General features: G+C 44.8%; 1 protein-coding gene across 3 annotated transcripts in view; it reads right to left on the bottom strand.

Annotated features, from left to right (window-relative positions):
* The window catches only part of PITPNM3 (PITPNM family member 3), a 913,937-nt gene that overhangs the window by 658,368 nt on the left and 231,083 nt on the right, over positions 1 to 24,486 (bottom strand). The window contains exon 1 of one of the 3 annotated variants that reach the window (XM_068270206.1): positions 7,476 to 7,537. The exons of 1 other annotated variant lie outside the window; for it this stretch is intronic. The gene's annotated coding sequence lies outside the window, so the exon portion shown is untranslated. Of the gene's footprint in view, positions 1 to 3,209; positions 3,357 to 7,475; positions 7,538 to 24,486 lie in introns of those variants that run through there. One more of the 3 variants, XM_068270199.1, reaches the window with a different exon arrangement.

Genomic DNA, 24,486 nt, shown 5'->3' with positions numbered 1-24,486 from the left:
TTGAATCCCTATTTCAGTAGCTATCTATCTATTACACTATGAAATAATTCCGCAGTAGCAATAACAGAGCCTGTGTAACAATGATAGCTATGTGAAGTATTCATCTGCTGTGGATGCTCATTTTCAGTCATAAACTTTTGCTTTACAATTATAGAAAATCTGTTTCTTTGGTTTATTTAATCAGACGTGATGCGGTTTTAGTCATTCATATATCCATCATTCATCCACTACAAATGCTCACTTCAGCTCCTCTGTAGGTTTCCATGGAGCAAGGCTGATACAAGCTCAGAATGATACAACATGATCGCTGTCATTTCCATTTTAAAGAGAGGTTGTCAGAAATAAAATAATGTAATAAGGAATCTGTGTCACTTGCTTTTAATTCTTGGTGACTCATGCTGATCGGAAGGCACAGTGGACATTCTGTATTACTCCTTTCATTTTTTAAAGAGACTCTGTAACAAAATTTTGAGCCTTATTTCCTTTATCCTATAAGTTCCTATGCCTGTTCTAATGTGGTCTGTCTTAAGGTTCGTACACACGCCTGATCAAAGGCGACGACGGGTCCGTCGTCACCTCCCGCTAGGCGGGGTTTCAGCAGACAGTCCGGCGTGTGTACAGTCTGTCGGCGGACTGATAAGGCTGTTTCTGAACGATCCGCCGGGTGGATCGCTCAGAAACAGCCTTATCAGTCTGCAGACAGACTGTACACACGCCAGACTGTGTCGCTAGAGCGCCCGCCCAGCGGGAGGTGACGACGGACCCGTCGTTGCCTTTGATCTGGTGTGTGTACGGGCCATTACTGCAGCCTTTCCTAGTTGCACGGTCTCTGTAATAAATCTTATCTTCGTTCCTCTGTCGGGCTCAGGCTGGAATGTGTGGAATGTGCAGCACTGCTTGTGATAGGCAGAAGCTTTACACACCCTCTCCAAGCTCTCCTCTCCGCCTATCACACTCTGGTTAGCAGCCATGTCTTTTGTTTGTAAACACTGCCTAAAACTGGCAATTACAAGCCAGGATTGCAGCAGGGAGTGGCAGAAACAGCACAGAGGGGCCCAGGAGAACATAATGAATAGAATGGTATGCTTTTTATTGTAAGAATTTTAGAGTACAGATTCTCTTTAAGCTACAGAAACAAGGAATGTTTGTTGTCCAAAGTGATCTTCTGCAACCAAATGAGGTGACAATTTGCTGTGATTACTGTACAAGTAATGCAGCTCAGTTCGACACTGAGCAGTATGGGGGAAGCATGAGGTGGTGTAAGCCAAAGAATGGAAACACAAAAGCAATCCATTGACTGTTTTACAACTCAATGACTAATGAAGAGAATGTTGATACACAATACAAAACAATACAATACTGTAACGATTGGTGTCAGCACACAGAGATAATCTGATTATTGGTGATCTGCAGTATTACCAAGAATACAGATGTATACCTGATTATTGATGATCTGCAGAATCACCAATAATACAAGTATGACTAACCTCTGGACACCTAATAATGTGTACGTGTTTGGGTGCAACAGTATAAGGCTATCTCCCGTTTAGCGGGAGATACAGACACCACTGCAGCCAGAGGACACCTGAGGAGCAGGTGACCTATGGCCGAGCAGGAGCTATCTCTAGAGATGAGATAGAGCAGCAGCCAGTGATTCCCTGATGGAATGGAATCAGACTGTACTGCAGCCAATGGACTCCTAATGGGAAGAGACCACTGACTGCACTGCAGGAAGGCCTCTCTGAGGTACAGGAGGTCCTTGCAGCTAACTGACACCTGGTGGATTAGTGCCAAGGAAGTACAGACAGACTAATCACTCGGGGAACGAGTGACAGCCAGGAATGTCAGACAGGCCAGGTCGGCAACACACGAGCATATAAGGTACAAAGACAGAAGACTGATTCGGTAACCGGATACAAGCAGGGTCAGCAACTGGTAGACAGATGGGCAGAGGTACCGAATCAGAAAGCAAGAGAGAGGTCAGCAAAGCAGAAGGTCATAACAGATATACATAAGCACAATTCTAATCTGAGGTGTGAGGTCCTTGGTCTCGACACCCGGGAACTGGTCTAAAGTATAACAGAGTAATGACACAGCAATCCTAAGCTTGGGTGTGAGGTCCTTGGTCTCAACACCCTGGAACTGGTCTAGAGTATAACAGAGTAATGACACAGCAATCCTAAGCTTGGGTGTGAGGTCCTTGGTCTCAACACCCTGGAACTGGTCTAGAGTATAACAGAGCATAAACTAAGGTAATCTGCCCGCCCGAGCCACTCAGCCAATCCAGAGTCCAGCTGGGATCAGCTGATCGGCCTGATCAGCTGATTCCCCTACTGCTGGTATAAATGTCCTGTCGCCTGGCTCTCCATCTGTGTGCACTAGAAGGTCCAGCCAAGCCAGACATGTGTTGTTGCACGGAAACCGCCGGTCTGAACGCGGAGAAAGCCGCCCTGTCACTAGACCACGCGGCGGCATCTCCGCTGTTCATTACAAATACCATTTGTAAAGCACTTTTCTTCCATAGGACTCGAAGTGCATCGATATGCTTCAGATCAATACAGGGTTGTGTTATAGGGGAAATGGTCAGGTGTTCATAAATGCCAAACTAAACAGTAAGATGTTTTTTAGTTTGGACTTAAATTCTTCCAGGGATGGAGATGTCCTGATTAGGGGTGGCAGGGAGTTCCAAAGTGTAGGGGTAGCATGACAGAAGGCTCTGTCTCCAAAGGTTTTGAGGGTTGACCAAGTTATTAGATCCTTTTGATCTAAGATTGTGGGGTGGGGGGGATGATGCAGTTAACATCATGGGGGGAAACAAACATGGAAGACTATCACTCAAAACAATCTCAAATGATCATGTTGGCTGCCAAAAGTTTACCACCTGTACACATTATTCACATTTTTAACCAGTTAAATGTCTGAATTGATTTAAAAAAATGAATATTGGTTACAGACCAGGACCTCAGTCAATTTCAGCCAAATTACTGATGGAAAATGTATCAGAAAATAGAGTAATTTTAACTGAAGGCCACATAGAGTTGGAATGCACTGAGAAGTAAAAAGCTAGTGGTGACGACATATCTATCAATTTTTAATTAAGTTGTAGACAGATGGTTATATAATTTCCCCTCCAGAAACATACTTCTGTGCTTCACTTGCTTTTCTCTTTCTTACACTGCGAGTGTCCAGCTGGCTTTAGTACTACATACCATTCGATTGTTATCTTTACAGTGCTGGGGGGCCCCTGGATCTATAACATTCCAGTAGTGAAGTCCCTCTAGGGCTTCTGTCCTGGGGGGTCTTTTGAAAGCGGGACATCATCTTTGTGGCCCAGCTTCCTTCTTTGGCAATTTCAGTGGAGGCCTGGCTACTAGAGCAACTGACTCCTCCTCAAGATGGTTGGTAGGGGTGTGGCTTTGCAACTAATGCAAGAGGTGAGATATAGTAATGTGGGAATGATGCAGGAGATCTTAGAGTGCAGCACAGGGCCTTGTCGAAGGGGAAGAAGATGGGCTGAGCGGTTTTGGGCTCCATGGCTGTTTTGGCCGAATGGTTGGATCACATGACAGTAAAATTGAAGACTGCAGAAGGTTACTTGCAAGAGAAAAGAGAATACTGGAGGACACTTTGAATATTTATTCCTAGCAATCAATCAGTCTTTAGCTGTTAACCAGAAAGAGAAAGCTTTTTGTATGCTCTTTGTTTACACTATGTTTTTTCCACCTTTTTTGGCAAATAGTGCTTGAGGTTAGTATTAAAGAGACAGGAGACAGAGGCACAAAATCAAGAGTTTTTTGACCCACTTGCAGATATGAAGCATCATGGAGTGAAATGGGACGGGTCCTATGTACCCTTTTACTACTACAATCAATCCCACACCTGCATACTCAAGTCAAATCAGTTTGAGGATAACCCACGCTGCCACTGCTGACCTCCTAATACCCACTACTTGCATGTACATACTAAGACGTCGCCAGGCAGTTGGGCGCAGGGCGAGCCGAATGATAACTCACGCTGATGCCGCTGAAATTCCCGCTACTATTCCACCTATGAGTCATAGCAATGCTGACGTAATTCGGGGTCTGGATATTGCTGGCACGGCCTTGTATTATAGCATTGCAGCTATAGCCAGTGCCACGCTGATATCGCTACGCTGCGCACAGTGTGCACCAAAATGAGCTTTTTCGAATACTTATGCTGCAGCCAGTGAAGCCAGACTGGTGTCAGAATGACAGGTCTGTGTACCTTTTTCTAGGCCACTAATTCGTAGATTATTAAAGCCCAACTCCTGGCACAGATGTTTTCTTAGTTCAGTGCAAGCAAGTGTAAGGGGCCTCCCATCACAGTCAGTCTGTAATGTGTGTTTTCTGGCTTGACTAGCTGAGGTGCATATGAGAGGTGCTTCTTTTTTTTTAGAAATATATTTATTAAACTTTTTTAAGAGTTGACAAACATTATAACAAGCATTTTGCCGCCAGCGCGGAACACATTGGTACACCCAAAGCAACTTATGACATAAAAGCGAAGTCCTCAACTCAACGTTTTCCCCCTCACTCCCTCCCAAACCCACCTTACCCCAGAACCACCCCTCACCCAGCCCTTTATCCCATCCCACCCTTTGCTCTTCTCATACCCTATCTCACATCCCCATCATGCAAATGCCTGATTGGACATCACAAAATTAATCAACCACAAAAGTTCCTAAGGTTCCAGTTAGTTTTCTTTCCAGATACCAGGAGGTGAGCCGGAAAGGTGACATGAGGACCTTCAGTTCTTGTGCAGTGAAAGTATGGAAAATAAACGGTTTCCACTTTTTGGAGAATTTTTGAGTCCCCGCTTCTTTATTTATTGTTGCGTCTAGCCTTTCGATATTCATAACATGTGAAACTTCCTCTTTTAGATCCCACACAGATGGGGTGGTACTAGGATAAATCCAATGATTATATATAGTCTTTCTAGCTTCCACCACAATAATATGTGCAAGATCTGTAGGTTTTGAGAGGTGCTTCTTTGGTGTTTTGTAATGAAAAGGTTAAAGCAGGTGGTGGTGGGGGGGGGGGGGGGGGGGGCAGGGTGGCACAGCTCACTGATTTGCTTCTTCCTGGACTCACAGTCCTTCCTCTTGAGGCTTCAGTGGTCCCAGCCTGGATGGGTCAGGTGACCTCTCCATCTGGCAAATAAAGTATTTCTGCCTCCTTTGGTGCTTATCTTGCTGAGAGGTGAGCGAGATGAGAGGGCTGTGTGTCTGTAACTGAAGCGTGTGTCTCAGTGAGAAAAGCAGCAACAACAGGGCTAGAAAGAATGCAGTGGCCATAGCTGACAGGTAGATTGTTAACCTAAGTCATCCACACTGTCACAGTGGGATCTCTGGGAGAAGCAGCTTTGAACCATGAAAATGAACATCAATCTGCTGTGGTTCTGTTACAGAGCTTTGGTTCTATTGGGTAGTTTATTTCCCATCTTTATTGTGTGCCCCTGAACTCAGTGACTCTGTAGCATTCAAAAGTTATGGCCAAGCTTTCCCCACAAATAAAATTCCACACATACTATTTATTTGCAAAACTGAAGCCCTTTTAGGAGAAAATAATGTCTCTAATAATAAGAGTCTCTACTGAGTAGCTAGTTAAAGCAGACCTAAACTCTTGCACAGCAGACATGAGACAACATGTCAACACAAAGAAATTCACCCTGTGAGTGATTACAGAGAAAAGCCCAATTCTTCCTTATCTGAAAGTAATCAGCAAGTGTAAATCAGGGCCAACTTTGCTGTTGTTCTGTGCTAATATGTAAACACAGAAGGTTAACACTTTCTGTGCTCCCAGGAAACCAGGAAGTGAACAACACTGCAGGATCTCTGTTGGAGCTAAAAGTTGTAGCAAATAAATATTTTTCTTTAAAGATTATAATACTAATGCTTATATTTTAGAGCAGAGAGGAAGTTCTGAGTTTAGATCCACTCTAAGTCATGGTAAACCAGGACCACCAGCATTTTGTAAGGGGCAAAAGAAACACACACACACACACACACACACACACACACACACACACACACACACACACACACACACACACACACACACACACACATCCTATAGGATTACTCTTACTGCAGCAATTGTGGCACACTTGCAATTATTGCTGATCGCAAACAAGCTGCATGCAGCATTTCCCGGTGACAGCATCGCAAATTTAATTTTCTGTAATGCAATTACCGAAAAAAATCACAGTACAGCGCAACGCCTATCGATTGCAATTTTGCATTCCGGAGTGTGAACGGGGCCTTAACGAGGAACTCCAGTGAAAATAATGTAATAAAAAAGTGCTTCATTTACACAACAATCATGTATAACTGATTTAGTCAGTAAAACAAAAGTTTGCTTTCTTAAAACAGAAAGAATTTGCGAAAATTCAGGTTGGAGTGAGCTTGAGAGGTCTCCCAGAGCACCATTGCTGAATATATGCAAATTAACCATTGTTGCCCTTAGAAACTAAACACACCTCCAGAACCGCTGGAATGCAATGATGTGTCAGCTTGTTAATTTGTACAGAGCCATAATAATCCAACATGCATACAGACTGTTTCGGATTGTTTGATCCTCATCAGTGCATGGCATGGATTAATTTAGCTCTATGCAGTAGGGCTTGTAACACCGAGAGGTACATTTAGAGAGGTGATTTAGTCAATGTGTGCCTGTTGCAAAATCTTTCCTCTTCCTGATTTACATTCTTACATTTTTCATATGGTGACATTTTTACTGCTGGCAGGTGATGTCAGGAAGGAGTGGAAGGAGATGCTGCTTGCTTTTTTGGCAGTTGGAAACAGCTGCAAACAGCTGTTATTTCCCACAATGCAACAAGGCTCCCACAGTGTGATGTCAGAATCATGGTCCTGACATAACACTGTGGGCGGAGTTTTACCACAATATCAGCCCCCTGATGATCTGTTTATGAAAAGGAAAAGATTTCTCATGGGAAAGGCGTATCAGCTACTGATGGAGATGAAGTTCAATTCTTGGTTATGGTCTTTCTTTAAAGGTTTGCTGACATTTTATTAGATGATGTATCTAATTTGATCCATTGGTGGATATGTGAGTTTTTTTTTCAACTATATCTATATATAAACGAGCACATAATAAAGGCATATCATGCATTTCTATCTATACATCAGTAAAATAATTGCACGTAAGAACTGCCACAGCAAAAGTTGGCAGTGCAATTACCAGTGTTTAATAATTAATAACTGCCTCATTCACAGATATAACCATTTAATAGTAAACTTATTTCCATTAGAAAGGATGATTTGCAGAGCCGTATAGTTTAAACAATGCATCACTGCGTTAGGAATAAAAATTAACAACGTAAGAGATAATTTCTCTAAACAGTCTTTTTAGTGTTTCTCTCATCCGTGAAAGCAGTTTGATACCAGGAGTCAATTTCATATTGTATGCATTGCTAATAAGGTCAAGGCAACATACCCAGAATGCATCAGGAGGCTGACCCGCGTATTCCTTGGATACAGAGCAGGTGTCGGCACACGCTACAGTATGAGGCATCCTCTCCAATAACAGCCAGAGATAAGTGACTGACCTTATCTGCTGAAGATAAGCTCGGCGGGCACGGACAGCTGTGCCAATCTCCACAATTCTAAAGCCCTGTCAAGCTTCTTTCAACTTGTAATGCTTATTCCTTTTTTTCACATGAAGTGTTTGCGAATGAAAAATGTAAATGAAGGTGAAGATTAAACATAGCATTTATGTAAATGCAGTCATGCAATCACTGGGACAACCGCTAACATATAATATAGAGATGGCGCCTGCAGACATGAGAAAACTTACAGGCAGGTAGTCATTATTACCATGATACACACTGCTTCCTGTCTGCCTTGACATTTTCTCAGGAAATGGTGGGGCTCATCTGTCAAAGCAAAGAGACCTATTTATTTATGTTGGATTAATACGGTTCTTCTGCAAAGCCTTACAGAGTATATAGTTTTGTCACAGAGTGCCGGATCCTCATGTCTGAGTGCAGGTTGAGGTTATTGTTTCCTCTTTACCCCTCCCGCTACATTGAGTGCTGTGCCATCTACCCTCCACAGCAACATAACATGTCACTAACCTCCAAGCTGGAGATGTGTCTGCATAGCAGTCCTTAAAGCTTAAAGTGTACCAGAGATGGCTCACTATCGGTAATTTATACTTACCTGGGGCTTCCTCCAGCCCCATAAGCACTGTGAGTTCCCTCGCCGTCCTCTTCAGCCCCTCCGTTCTCACCCTATGACTCTCGGTAATCCGGTCAGCAGTTGAGGCCTTCTGCACATGTGCGATTGCCCACTGTGCTCGTCCCCTGGAGAGTTCTGTGCCTGTGCAGTACTACTGTTCAGACGCAAAATTCTCCAGGGAACAGGAGTGCGACAAGGGGTGTGCACGGCCGAGTTGCGCATGCGCAAAAGGCCGTAAATGCCTGGGCTTACTGGGAGTCATTGTGGCATAATGGAGGGGCCGAGGAGGACGGGGAGGGAGGCCACGGTACTTATGGGGCTGGAGGAAGCCCCAGGTAGGTATAAATTAGCGCTAGCGGACCATCTCTGGTTCACTTTAACCTTTTAGGGACCACGGACGCTGAATCAACATCTTGCAGGTGGTGCTACCGTTCTGACCGGACGTTGATTTAACGTCCGCGCTAACAAACCGTCCCGACGCAATTGTGCACACCCGGAGGGAGAGATTAAGCTGTCATATGACATCTGGCATCTTGCCCGAGTGATCAGCTGCCATCGCATATGGCTGCTGATCATGTGATCACTACAATCGCAGTCGGATCGTAGTGATCACTTTGACAGCTGCGGTGGTAGGGGGAAAAGAAGAGGATCCACTCACCTCCGTGCCATTCCAGCGATGATCGGCGCCCCCCTCTGCTCTGTCCAGCATGACGTCATCAAGCCGCGACCCGGACCCGAGCGTCATTTGGAGCGGAGATGCCGGCTGGAGAAGAGGTGGCTACTGCGGCTCATTGCTGGAGCCTGGAAGGTGAGTGATGGCTGCCAGTTACAGGGGGGACACCTGCCTCCATGGGGGACACCATGCCCAGCCAGCCACAGACGGGATCCGGCCGCCTGACCCCCCCCCAAACGCGCCCCCCCCCTCCATGCAAATTGCCCTGGTCCTGAAGTGGTTAAAGTAAAAAAATGGATACTTACCTTGGAAGGGGGACGCCTCTGGATCCTAATGAGGTTTCCCCGTCCTCCTTAGCCAGCGTAATCCAACCCAGAGAACCCCAAACTGAACCATAACAATCCTGTGACGTGCCTTACTACTTGGGCTCTGGCCGAAATAGCCAAGCCTGATCAGTTAGCTCTACTGCGCAGGTAGGCTCAGCGGTAAGCCGCTAGTGCGCCTGCACGAGGCACGGCACAGGACTGTTATGGTTATGGAGCCGATGACTACTGTGCGATTCGCCAACTTGCCGACGGACCTTCTTTGAACGGGATTTCCTGATCGAAGATCGCCGAAGGCGATCAAAGCGGGCGGGGGGATGCCGCTGAGCAGCGGCTATCATGTAGCGAGCCCTGGGCTCGCTACATGATTTAAAAAAAAAACAAAAAAACTGCCGCGCTGCCTCCTGGCGGAATTTTTCATACCGCCAGGAGGGTTAAAGGACACCTGAGGCGAAATAAACTAATGAAATAAACAATTGTATCTATCCTCCTCCTAAAACTGACTTTTTAAGATATTACCCAGTTTTATTTTATGTTTAAATCTACTTTTTACGTTTTAAATGTTTTATTGTTTTTGCTCAATGACACATTCATTGAAGTATGCCAGAGCTAGAATCTATGAACTATTGACCCTGATTTTTAACTCTTTCAGGCAGAGAAAGAAAAAAAGGAACACAGCATAGTTATTTGTGTGCTAGGCACTGTACATACACATGTCTATCTCATCATGTCACATGTCACCTCGGGTATCCTTTAAAGGGAACCAGAGGTGAGAGGAATATGGAGGCTGACATGTTTATTACCTTTTAAGCAATGCAAGTTGCCTGGCTGCTGTGTCTCCAATACTTTAAGGCAGTGAGCAAACAATTTGGCCAGTAGCCACATGGAAAAGAGGCCAGACATATAGTGTAATCAATTTAGATGGTAACATGATCATTCAATTAACATTTTGTAAATTAACATGTTCATTAAACATACATTACATTCATTATTGGCACTTCTAAAACGACAACATTTTCCCTATTCACACTAAAAAGAATATATGAGGCTGTATTTAGCTAATAAACAAAACAGAGGTAACATTTTGTGAGCTTTCATAAAGGTAAAAAATGGAAAATAATAATAAAGGTTATTGGAATGCATTAAAGTAGACAAGACACAGAACATTTATATGGCACTTTTCTCCTGGTGGACGCAAAGCATCAGAGCTGCAGCCAGCCACTAGGACACACTCTATAGGCAGTAGCAGTGTTAGGGAGTCTGGCCCAAGGACTCCTCACTGAATAGGTGCTGGCTTACTGAACAGGTAGAGTCTAGATATGAACCCTCGTCTCCTTTGTTGATTTAACCTTTCTGACAGCCCTGAAGAGATGGTTCTTGGCAATGGATGAAGAATCATAAAACATGGAGTATTGCCAGGAGTCATCTTGTCCATGGCAGTCAAAGGGTTAAAGTGGCATTCTGCAGCAAAATGGCAAACAGGGTGGTTACAACAAACTCCACTGTTCTCCACAGTAAGCTATCCTGCTCTCCACAAAGTAGTAGTAGCAGTAGGGTAGTGTACCGTGTTAGCCATCAGTAAAAGCAAGAAGTTATAAATCAGGATGATACCATTTTTTGGCTAACTAAAAATGAATAAAAATAAGCAAGCTTTCGGCCTTGCAGCCTTCGTCGGGCTTATATCCTGTTAGTTTGCAGGCAGGTGGTACAGACAGCTTTATACATGCAACATCAAAAATGGTATCATCCTGAATTATAACTTCTTGCTTCCTCAAAGTAGAGGATCTATACAGTGACAATCAGCAGATTGACGCTTTATAAATATAATGATTGCTAATTTTGACCCTGGATATCTGCTGAAAATGGCTATAAGAAGCAAAGTGGCAATCCTATAGAAATAATCATCCTTTTCTGTTAATCAAGCTGAATGCAACCTATATAAACAGGCCGCAAAGCTGAACTAAAAGCGGAAAAGTTGCCCAAAGTTATTCCACCTTTCTTGGTGCATGTCTTTATAAATCAGCCTGGAATTAACCAGCCTGGCGTTCTATTAAGATCCTCAGGCTGGCGACCAGACGGTTTTTTTTAATAAAAATAAAACTATTGCATGCAGCCAACTGAAAGTTGGCTGCATGAAAGCCCACTAGAGGGCACTCCGAATGCGCGCTTCGGCACTCCGGCGATCAGAAGTAACAAGAAAGGCCGCGATGAGCAGCCCTTCTTGTTATGGTTTCCTCGTCCATGGCGACGAGCGGAGTGACGTCATTGACATCAGCCGACGTCCTGACGTCAGCCGCCTCCGATCCAGCCCTGGCCGGAACTGTTTGGTCCGGCTGCGCTAGGCTCGGGCGGCTGGGGGGACCCTCTTTCGCCTCTGCATGCGGCGGATCGCCACGCTGCGGCGGCGATAAGGTAGCACACGCGGCTGGCAAAGTGCCTGCTGCATGTGCTCCTTTTTACTTCATTAAAATCGGCCCAGCATGGCCTGAGCGGCAGCCTCCGCCCAGCTGGTTAAGGCAGGATTAAGAGCCCATTCCGCATTACACTCATGATGGACTGAAATACATTTTCCTATTCAGGAGTCAGGACATGTTACATGAGCATGGCTGTACTCCTGTTCTCAAATCAATGTCATTTTTGAAATGTGGCTACCTACAGTCAAGGTGTTGATGTGACTTTGTAAAATGTATAAGCTATAGGCTTGCTATACACCAGCAGTTCTGGATGTAAGCCTGGCTTCAGGGGCATAGAGAGATAATTTGCATAGTTGTGATGCATTGTGGGTAACCACAGTTGCTCACTTAAAGCTGAATTATCGCACATACCTTCTATTTTAAGAAGGCAACGATGCAGCTGCTAATCAGTTAACGGTGAGCTTAAAGGAACACTATCAATACCCAAGTGTTCTAAAATGACAATGTATAAATAATGTCTAAGTAGCTGTGTAAACGTTTTTCTACTTTTTCATGTTAAATATCAGAGGCAAAAGTTGTAATGCGTGAGCGAGTCTGTGCTTTTTGAGGTATGTGACACAGTGCTGTTCCTTGCATGTGAGACTACAGAATTATATGAAAAGCTATGGTGTCAGGTTTCACACACAATTACAAATGTTTATGCTGCACTTAAACAAGATACATTTCCTGTGTTCTCTGTGCAGACAGCTCAGTCAGGGACACAAGTAGCTGCAGTAAAGCTACTGAGACCTGTCTCACACACAGGGTTGACAGATGTAGGGAAAGATATCCCCCCCCCCCCCCCCTACCCTCATGATTTACTAGTCCATAACCCTGGTCATCCTGGCCATCAGTAAATTTTGAAAGGAATTTGATAACAGTAAACAAAGAGATAAGCAGTTGAATGCATATACCAGTGATTAGGAGCCCTTCCCAAACTATTCTTATCACAATTTAAAAAAAACAGCTTAATCAATAGTGTTCCTTTAACAATTTACCAAGTTGCAAATTCATTATGTTGCAACACCAAAACCTAATTACACCCCTACAAAAACTCTGCTTCAGCCCTTCAAATTCCAGATCCTGTTGAACATGAACATTGCATATTAGTCAAAAATTTTAACTACAGAATACTTGACGAGGATGTTTTTTTGATAACCATAACTATATTAACTATAAGCATTTGTTACTTTCAGAGGATCCTTTAATCAATATATATTTTGAATAGATGTGTCATATTCTGTATTTTGAAGTAACAGACCCACTTTTCATATCTATATCATACGTCTATGTCTAATGTGTCTATGAGCAGATTCATGGCTCGAACCTACAAAGCTAATTACACTGATATATCATTATACACTATAGCGGAACAATGGATTTACGTTACTGCGGCTGTGCTGAAGAGATATAGAGATTGAAAAGTGAGGAATTCCTCTGTGGTGGCCGCGAAGATAAATGCAATTAAAAAGGTAAATCTTACTTTCCTGTCCAAAGCCCAAAACTTTCCAGAAGTTTTTTTCCTAATCAATTCAAGTTTACTTTTTAGAGCTACAACTTTATTATCCATGAGTAACCTTTTCTATTTTCTTTGATGTCAGATTGTATTTTAGATTTTTTTCAATGACAAATCCTATATAATAAAATCCAAGTGTCTCTGTGTCAGTGTGTGTGCCTGTGTGTGTGTGTCCCTGCTCATAACGAAAAGCGCATGTGCGCAGAGACACTGAGGGGGAGTGACGTGCGGCTTCAAGGGGGGGACGGGGCCAACAGGCGGGCGGGCGTGTGCGCAGAGACACTGAGGGGGAGTGACGTGCGGCTTCAAGGGGGGGACGGGGCCAACAGGCGGGCGGGCGTGTGCGCAGAGACACTGAGGGGGAGTGACGTGCGGCTTCAAGGGGGGGACGAGGCCAACAGGCGGGCGGGCGTGTGCGCAGAGACACTGAGGGGGAGTGACGTGCGGCTTCAAGGGGCGGACGGGGCCAACAGGCGGGCGGGCGTGTGCGCAGAGACACTGAGGGGGAGTGACGTGCGGCTTCAAGGGGCGGACGGGGCCAACAGGCGGGCGGGCGTGTGCGCAGAGACACTGAGGGGGAGTGACGTGCGGCTTCAAGGGGCGGACGGGGCCAACAGGTGGGCGGGCGTGTGCGCAGAGACACTGAGGGGGAGTGACGTGCGGCTTCAAGGGGTGGACGGGGCCAACAGGCGGGCGGGCGTGTGCGCAGAGACACTGAGGGGGAGTGACGTGCGGCTTCAAGGGGCGGACGGGGCCAACAGGCGGGCGGGCGTGTGCGCAGAGACACTGAGGGGGAGTGACGTGCGGCTTCAAGGGGCGGACGGGGCCAACAGGTGGGCGGGCGTGTGCGCAGAGACACTGAGGGGGAGTGACGTGCGGCTTCAAGGGGCGGACGGGGCCAATAGGTGGGCGGGCGTGTGCGCAGAGACACTGAGGGGGAGTGACGTGCGGCTTCAAGGGGCAGACGGGGCCAACAGGCGGGCGGGCGTGTGTGCACGCCGCGGGTGCACGCGCCGAAATGCGGTGACAGACCTAGAGCCTGTTTTTAAAGCTAGCAGAGCTATAAATGCCTTCCATTGGCACAAATAATAATAATAATAATAATACTGTAATAATAATACTCAAAGGACACCTAAAGTGAGAGGGATATGGAGGCTGACATATTGATTTTCTTTTGCACATTGCCAGATTGTCCTGACTGAAGTTTGATTGGATTAGCTACATGCTTGTTTCAGATGTGTGATTCAGAGATTACTGATGCCAGAAAGATCAGCAAGATGCCATGTAACAAGTATTATCTAAATGAAATAAATACAATATGGTGTCAAGTTAGTTGTTTAGTTGGTTGGCGTGTGTTTACGTACTTGTCAGGTAAACAACTTTTTGTGTGGTTGGTCATGTTGTGCGGTTGGTTGTGCATTAATTTGGACGTGTGTATGAGCCTTAACCCTCTGGGCGATACAATTGCATCGCCCAGGAGGGGGCGCAGCACTTTTTTTTTTATTTTTTAAAGCATGTAGCGAGCCCTGGGCCTTCGGTGATCAGAGTTCAGAACGGGATTTCCTGATGGGCTTCCCCGGTCCCAATGGCGACGGGGCGGGATGACGTCACCGGCGTCATGGACGTCGTGACGTCAGAGGGAGTCCCGATCCACCCCTCAGCGCTGCCTGGCACTGATTGGCCAGGCTGCGCAAGGGGTCTTGGGGGGGGCTGCGCTGCACGGCAGGTAGCGGCGGCGAGCGGCAGCGATCGGAAGTTACACGCAGCTAGCAAAGTGCTAGCTGCGTGTAACAAAAAAAAAATATGCAAATCGGCCCACCAGGGCCTGAGAAATCCTCCTGCGCGATATACCCCGAGCTCAGCTCGGGATTATCACCCAGGAGGTTAAACAGGAACTGGTAAAGAAAAAAAATATTAATAATTCTTTCAGTATATGACCAGGACTACTGTAAATTTGGACTTCTGTGTAATGAGGTTCCTGTCTTTGTTGATTTTTTTTCTAAAGCAAGAAGTTCTTAAAAGTGGACATGCACTGTTGCACAGAACAGAAGGAAAACTGAGAAAAATGCACCCTGCGTGTATTTAGAGAGTTTCGCTCGTCTAATTTCCCCTCATCTGTGACTAATCATGAGTGTAATTTGATCTCTTGGCTGTTTCAGCTGACTGCCCTGGCAGAGCAAGTAATTTGTAAACACTGGATGTTAACCCTATGCCAGCTTCCTTGAAAGCAGGAAGTAGACCCACTGATGATTTATTGCAGGATTTGTATGATCTGTAACAAATAAATTATTTTTTTTTAAAGGTTATTATGCGTTTCTTAGAGCAGAGAGAAAGTTATGAGTTCAGGTCAGCTATAAGTACAATTTTGCAAAAACTAGATAAAGCTCTGTAACATTTTTCAGATCATGTTAGTTTGTTTAGGTTATTCACTGACTGGAAAAAAAGCTGATTGTTATGTATTCAGGTAAGCACAGACAAAGTCCTTGGAATCCCAGACTGTATTATCTGTGATATTGGCAGCTTGAGCCATGACCGAATATGGCAATAACATGTCATGGAACCTCATATACAGAAGGTCTCACATACAGATGAAGGATATTTCAGCAGGATGAACAACCTGTCACATTGTATTGATTACACAGTTCACCTTTAACCTTAGGCATACAGCACTGTCATACTATTTAGGATGAGGGATTAGTGTGCTGATTTTAGCTATGCACTACCCCTTACACAATTCTATAGCTTAGCGTTTCCCACACTTGCACTCACAACCCACCAAGAGTGAACTCTTGGTGAGCTGTGCAGGCAGGTTTGGATAATCCTAATTTAGGCAAAAAAACAAAATTACTGCAATTCAAGCAAATGCATTTCCAAAAATTTTAATTTCTTTAAATGACCATAACAAATCATTCCGACAAATTTAACCTCTTGCTTCTCCAGTGGTTTTGCTTAATGAAAAATATAAATAACTCTGCAAAAACAAAACATCTCAAAATATCTTTACATGCCATCATCACCAACCACAGCGAAGCAAGCTGGAAGATAGAGAAGTAGAGGGACCCAAAAAGATGCTGCAGTAGGACCCTCCATGAACCTACAAACCCCCGCTGAGCCGCACAGCAAGTGTGCTCGTTGGCCCACAATAGCACCCTCTATGCTGCTATATGCTGTAGCAGCAAAGAGGGCGCTATTGTGGGCGGGAACGCAAAGAATCGCTTTCCCGGCCTGTTGGCTCCTGTCGCCGAAACCGGAAGTGGCTGCCGACGGGGCCAGGAGCATCTGATGGAGTTGGCGTGGGCACGATACAGCTACAGGGGGCTGCTGAAAGCCCCAGGTGAGTAAAACTCATTTTTTAAAGAGACTTAAGTGACCCATTAAAGAGACTCCGTAACAAAAATTGCATCCTGTTTTTTATCATCCTACATCTTCCAAAAGCTATTCTAATGTGTTCTGGCTTACTGCAGCACGTTCTACTACCACCATCTCTGTAATAAATCAACTTATCTCTCTCTTGTCAGACTTGTCAGCCTGTGTCTGGAAGGCTGCCAAGTTCTTCAGTGTTGTGGTTCTGTGATGCATCTCCCCCCTCCAGGCCCCTCTCTGCACACTGCCTGTGTATTATTTAGAGTAGGGCAGCTTCTCTCTGCTCTATTATCTTTTACAAGCTGGATAAATCCTCCTCTGAGCTGGCTGGGCTTTCACATACTGAGGAATTACATACAGGCAGAGCTGTCTGCACTCTGCAGGAAGAAACAGCCTGACACTTCAGTGGAAGATAGCTGCAGGGGGAAAGAAACACACAAATGATCTCTTGAGATTCACAAGGAAGGGTGTATACAGCCTGCTTGTGTATGGATGTATTTTCTATGTGTGGACATACTGTACATCAACCTACTTCCTGTTTTGGTGGCCATTTTGTTTGTTTATAAACAAACTTTTTAAAACTGTTTTTAACCACTTTTAATGTGGCGAGGAGCGGCGAAATTGTGACAGAGGGTAATAGGAGATGTCCCCTAATGCACTGGTATGTTTACTTTTGTGCGATTTTAACAATACAGATTCTCTTTAAGTAGCTAGAGGTGCCCTGAACTGAAGGCAGATCTTGTTGATGTAATGCCGAGAGCTGGTTGAGTAACCTGTGCTCTTCTCGGGACTCTGCATACGCAAGGAGGGAGGGACCGCACTCAGGGAGTGGAGGGAGCTGCCTTTCCAGTATCAGGTGCCTGTAGGCACGAGCCTACAATGCTATATGGTAAATCCGACTCTGCCCAGAAGACATGTTAGTCAATAGCCAAACTCTGAATAATTGGTGGAACCATTCAAAGTGGGATTAGTAGATCTATAGTATATCCACTCTGCCACATAGAGGGAAGGAGGGGAGCAAGGACTATGTTAACGACAAGGAAGAAGATCCTCTGCTGTGCGCTTTGTAGGTATCTAAATATATACTGAGATCTAATCCCACAGGACACTTTTTGATCAACTAGGGGCCTGATTCACAAAGCGGTGATAACTCAGTTATCACGCCTAAAAGACTTTAGGCATGGTAACCTTTGCACCACACTGGTGAAAAGCCAGTTTAGGCGTGATAAGTTTAGGCATGATAAGTTTAGGTGTGATAAGTTTAGGCATGATAAGTTTAGATAAGTGTAGATAGCGTGCAAAGTCCCGCATGCAAAGCAGCGCAATTAAACTCTATGCGAAGTGCACCAGACTTTGCTAGCGCAAAACGTTTGATCAGCTGTGCACTGCAGTGCTAACGCAGTTGGTGCTTAAACTTATCATGCCTAAACTTATCACACCTAAACTTATCATGCCTAAACTTATCACACCTAAACTTATCATGCCTAAACTGAGTTTAGGCGTGATAAAGGGCTTTTCACCAGGATGCTAACTGTTAGCACCGCTTTGTGAATCAGGCCCTATATCTTAATTTAAGAGTATGGTATGTTCTCGTATGTTCTCCTCTGTCCTATAAATTTAACAAACACATAAATTCTCAGGACTCTAAGGCGAGCTTTCAGCTGTAAAGAATGGATGAAGTTCAGCAATAAGAATAGATTACATAAAAGTCTACAAAAAATTCCAGTGAGAAAGAGCCCTAAGACACCATCTCAGACTAGTGAACGTAATGATCTTATGTTAGATGCTTAGCACCTGTGCATTTTGAAGGAACAGCTAATTCTATGCAGGCAGCTTGTTCAGTGTCAACGGCAAGAAGAAGATAAAGAACGTGTCTCAATGGAAACGCAAAGAGAAGCATGATATTTAAAGTTTGTCGAATTAAGGCAAACACAAAATGGCAGCTTTTCACAACAATTAGTCCTGTGCTTTGAGGTACCTTTCACAACTGCTGTATTTGGTTAGAGTCAAAATCAATTCTTGCAGCATTATGAGGGAGGATTCTTTCTCTAGCAGAACCGCACAAATGTAATTGATAAACATTTACTCTGGGGTGCAGTTTAAATGACAAAAGCTTCTTAATTGTTCTGTCGCAGTGTCTGTTCCACATCTGTGCCTAGCACCAAAATCTATAGATACCATTCATTACGCAGTGCATGAATGCAGCAAATTACGTATCTAGGGAATGTAGCGGGGAAGTGGAGCTTAGAATGCGTTCCCATGTGATACAAATTCCTCCATTATTTCTCTTTATCATTATGTGTAATTACAGGTGCTCTACAATGGCAAGTCCAAACATATTAATCAATTATCTGCAAAAAAATGTTAAAGCTAAATCTCAGCTTAACAACCCTATATAATGCAGTTGTGTAACCATTAAAAAAGCATGAATGGCAATATTATCCCCAATTAGTATAAGAAAAATCGGTCAAGCGATCACATAATTCTGATTGGATTGGTTGTAAATCTCCTTGGTGGGCACGAACGATTATAAAAACAATCGTCCGATTGGATTTTCGTTGAACCAAATTTTCGATTTTCTTCTTGGTTGTGATAGATAGGCAGCTAAGATTGGTTCGTTGATGGTGTAGTGAACGATTTCACTTCCAATCAGAATTATCTGCTCACTTGAACGATTTTTCACTAGAAATTGGATCGTTAGTGGCCACCTTCAGGCTAATTTTTTGCACGTCTTTGCACGCAATTGTGAATTTTTGCATGAAATCGTGCATTTGCGCATGAAAATTCACGATTGCGCGCGGAAATGCTAGCGAGGCCATGATATGAGTTATCACGGTTTAGTGAATCAAGCCCATGGTGCGGTATGATTGTCCTGTGGAAAGACAGTCTGCCGCAGAACAATCGCATGGCACCAGGTCGTATTTTAAACACCCAGCGGCAGAGTGCGCCAACAGGGTAATTTGCATAGTTCCGCCTCCCACTCAGTGATGTGCTCCCTGCTAGACAGGAAGCACGCCACTGGTTTCTCGTCAATCTGTTCATGTGCGTTGCATGGCTACCGCTACAGTGATTGTTGTGGTGCTATTGACTACCATGCAATTGCATGCCAAGCGCTACCACTCGGCAACGCGCTACAGAGTCTGGGTTGCTTCTGCATAATCTGAAGCACTTCCATCGCATTGCACCATGGGTACTGAGGTCAGTCTATAGAGACTATTGGTCACCGTAACGTGGGAGAGTACCGCAACGTCACACATAGCAATAGTGTGCAAGGGGCCATAAAAGACCATGATTGTAAAAAATTGTAAAATGTAAAATACATACATACATATAAAATGTAGATATCTCCTAAAGTAAAATGCACTATCATTTTTTTTACAGTAGGTAGTATAAAGCTATTTGATCTGACAGGATTTGGACTAGTCCTTCTCCTCATGGGGATTCTCAATATTATCTTTATCCTTTATGTAACGATCGGTGTAACACAGAGAGGGTCTGATTATTGGTGATCTGCAGTATCACCAAAAATACAGATATATACCTGATTATTGATGATCTGCAGTATCACCGACAATCAGATATATTACTAACCTCTGGACACCTGAGTAATATGAGTGTTTGGTGCAACAGTAATACTTAGAGTAATGCACCTGCTGATGTGAAGCAGCCTGGAATACTGCTTATGCTGACACAGGAACCTTCCAACAGCCTGAGATTCTCCAAGGGATGGAGTCAGGCTGAAGGTAGGAGGAACCTGCACCGGAGACTATCTCCTAAGGGGGAGAGATAGTTCCCAAGGTTGTATCAGATATCAAACAATGCCTAGTCTTGGTGTGAGGTCCATGGTCTCCACACCCTAGAACCAGTCTGATGCACAACATAAATGACAATACAATTCCCTAGTCTGGGGTGTGAGTTCCGTGATCATCAACACCCTGAAACTAGTCTGGAATATAACATAAATGATAATACAATTCCCTAGTCTTGGGTGGGAGGTCCTTGATCATCAACACCCTGGAACTAGTCTGGAGTATAACATAAATGATAATACAATTCCCTAGTCTTGGGTGTGAGTTCCGTGATCATCAACACCCTGGAACTAGTCTGGAATATGACATAAATGATAACACAGATTCTGACAATAAGGTCTGAGTGCTTCCACGTAGTGATCGCAATGGCAGACAACCAGTGAATGACCAGCACCCAGTATAAATAGCACAGCGCTCACCAGCGCCTCCCCTAAGTGCTGGACCAATGGAAACTGATTAAATCGTCAGCTGACCGGCTTGGTCAGCTGACTCCCTTCTGGCTGTCATAAAAGTTCTGCCTCCCAGCGCGCGCGCGCGTCCTTCTGAACCTGTGTGGACTATCAGTCCCAGCCACACCAGACATGTGTTGTGTACCACCCGCCACGCTGGACGCGGAACCAGCCGCACCGCTATCAGGGCATGCAGCGGTTTCTCGGCGTTCAGCCATACTAGCAGATGTAGGCTTATGCGTGCAAACCGCCGCGTTAGATGCGGAATCAGCCGCCTTGTTCTGAGCACACGCAGCGGCTTTTCCGCGTTCTCACACTTTACAAAAGAACTTCCTGGAAGTGAGCTCCACAAATATACTGCCAAGTCATCTGAATCCCGACAGTATGTATAAAACCATTAAAATACTGTTAAAAAGTGTTGGTCTTCTACCTCCAAAGAAATCACATTTGGCAATCACCAAAGAGAATCACTAACTACTTTCTGACTGGACAGGTCTGGCCACTTTTGCTCAGTGATTGCAATCACAGGGTCAGAAGCCAATGAAACTGGCTCCTGACCAAGATCTGGAAGATCTGCTGTCAGTGTGACAGCAGAGTGAGCGGGTACACTGCCCTGGCAGGAATAAGCGGCCACAAACAGGCGTAGATTTTTTTTTTTTTTTAGGGGCTGCTTCTCTGACAACCAAGGTTTGCAAACATCCCTTCTATTTATCAGCCATGCGAATTCTGAATTGCTTAACAATATTGGGATCTCTGGCTAAAGGTAGCCACTAACGATCCAATTTCTAGCGAAAAATCGTTTGAGCGATCAGAAATTCTGATCGGAAGTGAAATATTGTAATAAATCGTTCACTACACCATCAACGAACCAATCTTTGCTTCCTGCCTATCACAACCGACAAGAAAATCCAGATTTTGGTCCGATGAAAATTCATTCGGGCGACATTTTTTTCACTCATAATCGATTGTGTCCACCAATGGAGATTATTTACAACCAATCCGATCAGAATTTCTGATCGTTCGAACGATTTTTTGCTAGAAATTGGACTGTTAGTGGCCACCTTAACACATGCATTATGCAACTGACCGCTGTGAACCACTGTGAACTTAAGGTGGCCACTAACGGTCCAATTTCTAGCAAAAAAAATCATTAGAGCGATCAGAAATTCTGATCGGATTGGTTGTAAATAATCTCCATTGGTGGACACAATCGATTATGAACGAGTGAAAAAAATGTCGCCCGAATGAATTTTAGTCGAACCAAAATTTGGATTTTCTTGTTAGTTGTGCTAGATAGGAAGTAAAGATTGGTTCGTTGATGGTGCAGTGAACGATTTATTACAATATTTCACTTCCGATCAGAATTTCTGATCGCTCAAACGATTTTTCGCTAGAAATTGGACCGTTAGTGGCTACCGTTATAATGATTGTGAACTGCAATGGAGACTGGAAACAGACTTTAATACAAAGCCTGCATGCAGCACGTTAGAATAACGGAATCAGTCACAACACAGTACTGTGAACAGGTCCATAGAATTGTATGGACAGTGAGTTGGCGTGCAGAATTGTTCTGCAATTCAACTGAGTGTTGTGAACCAGCCCTCAGTTTCTCTAGTGCTCATCTTTTTGGAAGGTAACTGGGACCTTTGTATATGTTTTATGTGAATCTTGAGGCTAGGTTCACCGTGCTCAGTTGTGTTACAGAATAATTCTGCATGTCAACTCACTGCCCATACAATTCTACGGGAATGTTCATAGTACTGCATTGTAACTTATCGTAACTTGCTGCATGTAGGCTTTGTATTAAAGTTTATACCTAGTCTTCATTGCAGTTCACACTCATAATGTGTGCATTATGCAACTGACCACTGTGAACCTAACCTAAAACTGACTGGACAACATTACAAATCTTTTGGCAGGTAAGGCAATTCATAAGTATTCTGTTTCATGTATATGTTACGGCCAGAACCCGAAGTTTGGCCACTTCTAGTTCTGGCCGGCCACTTCGGGTTCTGGCCGGCCAATGCGCGAAGTGGCCGCTGCGCTGCGGCCAATGTTAGAAATGGATTGATTCCTCTGACATTAATGTATCTTCTGGCCGCAGCGCAGCGGCCAAACGTATAACAACTTAGTTCATTTAATGCAATTCAGGCTTTTTCTCTGCGCCTCTCTCTCCTCCTCTGCCTCTCTCTCCTTCTCCCCTCCCCCCACCCAATCTCGCTCAGTCGCTCTCCTATGGACAGCCGGGCGGGGACACGAGTGTCCCCCCCGGAGTCGTTCGTCGCGGAAGGGGAATCCTGCCGTTCTTGCAGAGCGGGTGCTGGCAGAAGCGATGTCTGCAGCCTCCCCGCTCTGCTTTCCTGGTGTGACGAACGACTCCCGGGGAGACGCGTGTCCCCGCCTGCTGCCCATAAGAGGAGGAGAGAGAGAGAGGCAGATAAAAAGCCGGCGGCTTGAATTGTTACATTGCCGCCGGCTGAATTGCATTAAATGAACTAAGTTTTTATACGTTTGGCCGCTGCGCTGCGGCCAGAAGATACATTAATGTCAAAGGAATCATTCCATTTCTAACATTGGCCGCAGCGCAGCGGCCACTTCGCGCATTGGCCGGCCAGAACCCGAAGTGGCCGGCCAGAACTAGAAGTGGCCAAACTTCGGGTTCTGGCCGTAACATATACACATAGCAGGTTTTGGAAGCTTAGCTTTGAACAACATGTAAGTATAAAATACAACTTATTTTTCACCACTGAAATTAGAAATATGAAAGAAGTTGTTGCTGACTCTCTTTTGAACATGCTGTCAAACTGTCAAGGTGATTCTCTACCCTTAAAAGAATTTCTGCTTCTGCTAAAGAAAACTGCTAAGAATATTTATTAGGGCTGCTGAAATGTTTTTGTACTTTAAAGGGACTCCGAGCTCTAAATACAAACGAAATTGGTACTCACCTGGGGCTTTCTGCAGCCCAGTGTAGGTCGGGAGGTCCCACGGCGTCCATCTGGCTCTTCACCCAGGGTCTGGCCAGAAATGGCTCCCCGACGTCTCCCGGCGACACTGGGCCCGAGTGTCGGGCTCCTTCTTCCTGAAACGTCACGTCTGTCATCACCACGCCGGCCGCCTCGCGTCATCACGGTGGCCGGCGTGACAGTACGGCGGATGCGCAGTTTAATCGCCGGCCACTGTGATGACACGAGGCGGCCAGCGTGGTGATGACAGACGTGACGTTTCAAGAAGCCCCAGGTAAGTACCAATTTCATTTTTATTTAGAGCTCGGAGTCCCTTTAATGTTAAAAATTACTTTTAGATTTCAGTTTGTAGCCAACGAATTTATTGTGAGACCAAGATGGATTACCTTTTTACTCTGAACTGAAACTGAGTGCAACACAGTTTTCATTTTACAGACAGCCCAGTTTAGCTTCTCCACCCTGAATGAGTAATTTAACTGCACAGATCAGGAATGACTGTTGTTTGTTTTCCAAGCCTGAAGGAACTGAATGACTGGTTGGAAGTCTGATGCTTCCAGTCTTGACAGAATTTGCATAAGAAAGTGTTGAGAAGCTGAGCGTCTGAGTTTATATATACAGGCAGGGCCAGATTTCTGGATAGGTCACTAGGACCCGGGCCTTGAGCAGCAGCTGGCCAAGGGGGTGGCTGCACGCTGGAGAGAGATTTCTGCATATGGAAA

This window comes from Hyperolius riggenbachi, chromosome 2 (genome assembly GCF_040937935.1).
Source record: "Hyperolius riggenbachi isolate aHypRig1 chromosome 2, aHypRig1.pri, whole genome shotgun sequence".
Lineage (NCBI taxonomy): Eukaryota > Metazoa > Chordata > Amphibia > Anura > Hyperoliidae > Hyperolius > Hyperolius riggenbachi.
This window is presented reverse-complemented; position numbering and strand designations above follow the sequence as displayed.